Genomic DNA, 5,277 nt, shown 5'->3' on the forward strand with positions numbered 1-5,277 from the left:
AAAGCCACAGAGCGGGAACATGTAAGGAATATAAAATAATAAGTGCAGTTTTTTAGATAAAGGTTTGTGTTTTATCTCACAGTCACACATCATTGCAACAACGGCAAAAATGCTGAAAATGTTAATTTAGATTTTTAGTCCGTAGTTATAAGTTATATTTTTATTTATTTATTATCCATTTAATTAGTTTTAGATTAGTTGTAACTAACTCTTGTTGTTGAAAAATTACATCAGTAAATACTTAAATATGTGAATAAACTAATAAGATGAAATAAAGTATCGTTTTTCTTTCGTTACATATATGTATGTATATTCCCTGAACATACCATATACATTCACTGAAGATACAGATGTACATTCACTGAACATATGATGTACATTCCCAGAACATACCATGAACATTTAGTGTATTAACTCTGACAGATTCCTGGGACATACATGAAATGTTCATAATGGAACTCATGTATGTCGCAGGAATATGAATGTTGCAGGTATATTCTGGGAATATCATTTTGCTATGTGGGAAGTGCATGAGTGAGAGTGAACGATTTCAGTTTCAGTCTTGTTGGAAACAAATGGATTTTTCCCATTTCAGTTTTTGTTCTAAAATTGCTTAATATATGATTTCCCTTTGAAATAGAATTTTATAATGTTATTAAATAATTTAAAAAATAAGTAATTGATCAATTGAGAATACATTTGAAATGGCAAGTTATCATTCTTGGTGTAGATTGTCATTTAAATAAGACTTCATAAAAACAATTTAATTACTTTTTCAAAATTTGTCCTCGAAAATTGCTGGTTCACCCTTTTAAAAAGAGCACAACGTGAGCTTTTTCGAACGAGACTAATTTCTGCGCAATTTAACCAAACTGAACGTCAATCAAATTGATGGATTACGAATTAATGTTACAGTCGATTCGAGGCGATTTGACCTTCTCCCCAACCAACCTCAATGTAAAGATTTAAAATGACACACTGGCGTACCTATCGTTCAATTACTTTCACTTTATTTCTTATAATATTCTAAACATTATTCTTGCTTTTCATCTTTTATTGCATTATTTAAAATATGTTTTCATAGCATTTCACTTAATATGTATGCTATTTAACCACAATTCACCACTTTGACCCTTATTATCTGTAACTTATTATTAATAACGGCAAATTCAATCTCTGGGTCGTACCTTAAATATATCAAGCGCATACTTGACCGTATTGAAACTCAGTTGTCCGTCAATTTTCAGTAGCAAACCTAAATAATAGATCTCGTTTTGCAAAATCGCTGAGTGCCGTTTATAAAGTGCAAATTTTATTTATCCTGACAAAATAGAACTGTACATGTTGAGAACCGACCAGTCATTCTGGCCGAAAAGTACCTATTATGGAGTGAGGTTATCATTTAACAGTGCCAAGAAAAAATATTGTTCTTTGTTCCTTGTTCAAAATTAAAACGTATTCTTTTACATCATGAATGTGTAGATTACTGTCCCATAGTTACCAAGAAGTGAAATTCTAATTAAACGAAGTCTACGCAAATAGTTGACAATAAACTGAAATTCATTCATTGAAAATACCTACGAAAACTGAAATATATTTGTTCATGTACTGAAAATCTTATACCGACTTTCTATAATGGAAATCAACCTCGTTATCTGGTTCTCACACTTCAATGGCGGTGATAACCGTTTCGTCGAAACCAAGAAATTCATTGTTTGATTTCTATAGAATAATTTGTTTTACGCCACTAGGAGATGTGATCGAAAAGGGCTGCCATATCGGATACCAACCATAATTGTATTGCACCGTTAACTTTAAATTTAATTAATAATGGTCCGTGTTTCGGGAACTATTGGCCCGGCTAGACAATTAGATTGGATAATATTGAAAAAGACTGGTTGACATTTAAAGGTTTTGGGTCAATAGAAGCTGAATGAACCGAAAACGTTTGGTCATCAACTCAATTCCTAAATTACGATTCTATTCCTAAATTCAATTTCAATTCAATTCCTAAACACGATTACATATAATTCTAATCGAAGACTAACTAACTAAGAAGTTAGGAACAGCACAATTTTTGTTTGCACTGGAAATTTATTCAAATAACAGACGTATATATTTATTCAACATTACAAGCAGATTTTCAAAACAAACCAGAAACCCTATATAATGCAGAAGCATTAGATTGGAAACTGTTACGTGTTGAAATCCGCCGGCTTTAAAAGTTTTATGAGAAGTGCAGTTAACAAAGTTGCAAAGACGGCTTTATGTAGATTTACAGACGGTATTACTCTTGCTCAGACTTTCCCCATATTATTCACCGTTTAATCATCTGATGGGGTTACCAGGATCAAACAGGATTTTTATATTTCAATCGAGAACAAGACCGCTCAATATATCATTAAGTAACTGTGAATGCCAATAAGGCCGAAATATTTTGTACTGTTTTGTTTCAATAAAGTAGGTACTTGCATTCAATCTGATAAATTGAAGTTATATTTGAATCCGACTTCAAAGGTAACATATTAGCACTTAATTATAAAAGTATAAGAAAACGAAGCTTTCAATCGAAAAACGTTATTCTTTGCAAAATCTCGGGCTGGTCGAGCACTATCCACCGGTAGTTTTGCAACGAAAGAAAATCGCGAAAATGTGCTTTTCAAAAAACTGCAAATATCTTCACAACTAGAAGAGCTGGGAAAGATCTAATCACACTGGGCGATAGACAGAGTCAAGCTCGATAAAAACGTTGGTATTCACTTTTTTGGGGCGATCAATAATAAGCGAGCAATTGCCGATTTTCCAAAATGAAGGAAAAATTTGGGAAAAATTTTCGAAATTTCTCCTAATTTTCCCATGTCAAATATTGACATAGGACACGATTAGTGGTCCAAATCAATCGATTATACTCAAAAAATTATTTACTTTTGCGACAAAAAATCATATGACCTATGACGTCATGGAGGTGCAGGTTAAAAGGGAAACTTCCACAGTTTGGGGAAAATTTTTACTTTCAGAGTGTCGATCGACTCTATCGATAGTAGGTCGATAATGTACCAAAGCGCGTGCGAATGGTGCTTGTCGTTTGGCAGCTATAAAAAATTGAAAATGTTGTTTCCATGGGCTCTTATGGGAATGAGGCGATTTGGCGATTTCAAGGTGAAAAACTTGGAATAATGTCAAATTATTTGACAGCTTTCCTAATATCGTTCAATAGAAGACGTTGACATAAAAATTCGTCGAGATTTTTGGAAATTTTTTTTCTCAAAAATGGTTTATTTTAGCCTGGGATTAAATGGGAAACTTTTTCCTTTTCACTTGACCGACGCGATTTTGCCTAAAATCGATTCGTAAATCAGTAATAAAAAGTGAAATTGAAACACATCGACGTATGTAGGTTTTTCTGATTCTGATTAATAATCCTTCACTGGATAAATCAATTATCCACTTGAGAATATTTACTAAGTGATTTTAGTTATTGTATATTTAACCAAATAACCTAGAATGTTCCTAAAACAAATAAATTGTAACTATTATATGTACATACGTGTCTGTCCAATGTTACCTATTCATTTTTATTGGCGAGTTTTGGAGGCTTTTATTAAAACCCACTCCTGATTTACGCTCGTTCCTCCCGCATGGCCGTTGATTAATTACACATAATAAACGGTTCTGCTTTTCGTTTTTATTTGGTCATTTCGGTAATAAATCGTCACCAAATAGTGACAATTCCGAAATGTTCTAATAATTGATACTTAATTACATTAGTAAATCCATACTTAACAACTTTGGTATCTATCAATTGCTTCTAACTCTGTGTTTTTTGTCTTTCGGACTTTGGTACTTGACAAAGTTTGCTCCTTAAGCTAAATGCAAATATTCGATATATGGCAAACTAATTTGGGTAAATTTCGAAATTGGATAATAGGTATAACGAAGTCATGGGGGACAAGCGATTTACCTAACGTATTTTCAAGATAGCCACACTTCTGGTATAACCGGAAGTTTGGCTATCAACTTGCTTATTTTAAATGGACCCCCTATAGGTAGATATATTGAAACATTTTTGAATTCTACTGATTATTATAAATATATTTGATGCATAATATCCTATACCTAAGTCTAACCGTTTTCGATATACATTTGAAATTATATGTAAACTTTGACAATTGCAGGCACTCGAATCCTAATTATTAATTTATCTTAGATATAAGGGGATAAATGTCACTTAATTTTAGTCGCATTCCCTCCTGAAAATGACTTACTTTAATAGAACTTCTATAACATTTTGATAACTATTAATAAGAAGTGTTAGAAAATAAATTTGAAAACGAAATTGGGAAAACAGCAGAAAATTAATTTTTTCGAATGGATAATTTTAATATTAAAAATAAGGGTAGGGTGGCGAAATTCTGTCATTTTGACATTTACTCAATGACAGCTCAAATCTAGTTCTCTAACCGAAACTCTGTCTCTAAATCTAAAAACGTGAAGAATATCCGGAAGAATTTGCGTTCATCCGATGGCAGACGGAGAGACCCGAAGAATGGGAAACGCCCCGATGCGAGACCTTCATGGACATGCGTGGAATCCCGACTCCGACCAATAATAGCGAGGTTGCCGGAGGAATTTCAACCGACGCAACCATCGTAGTCTTCTAATCCGGTTTCCATGCGCATGAAAACCGGATTCGAAAGAATGTATAATAGTAGTAGTAAAGTAGTGTAAATGTAAAAATGGTATAATACTGTACTGTGAATGGAGCGTCTTGTTTTGGATCGATAATTGTGGGAGTTTGCGCATGTTGAATGAATCCAAATGGGATGTTTGGGTATTTTAAATATTTGCTGACTCAAAATAGCCATACGAAAACGTTAAATCAACAATATTTTGACAACTAAACACTTTTGGAATAGACAACCTTACACAAACTTACTCTTATTGTTAATATAAATAAGAGAAAATTATTAAAATTGGAAGCTTCCATTTGGAAAAATTGATTTTCGGCGGTTTCCTCAATTTTATTATTTTCGAACTTCGGTGGGACACCCTGTATATATGGTATTTCCTCATACTAATCTCACAATAAAACCACATTTACTTTGTAAAGTTAGATTCTGCGTAGGTACTAAATAAAACTTTTGAGCGTGATGCGGGAACATCGTTTTAATCGGATTAAATAGAGTTTCGGTTCAAAATAAACATACCTACTCAATAACAGTTATTTACAAGGCAAGTTAATTTATCGCAAAAATTGTTTAAGTCGGAATTAATCTC

This window comes from Dendroctonus ponderosae, unplaced genomic scaffold (assembly GCF_020466585.1).
Source record: "Dendroctonus ponderosae isolate FM_Combo_2020 unplaced genomic scaffold, Dpon_F_20191213v2 Dpon_F_20191213_4, whole genome shotgun sequence".
In the NCBI taxonomy this organism is placed as follows: Eukaryota; Metazoa; Arthropoda; class Insecta; order Coleoptera; family Curculionidae; genus Dendroctonus; species Dendroctonus ponderosae.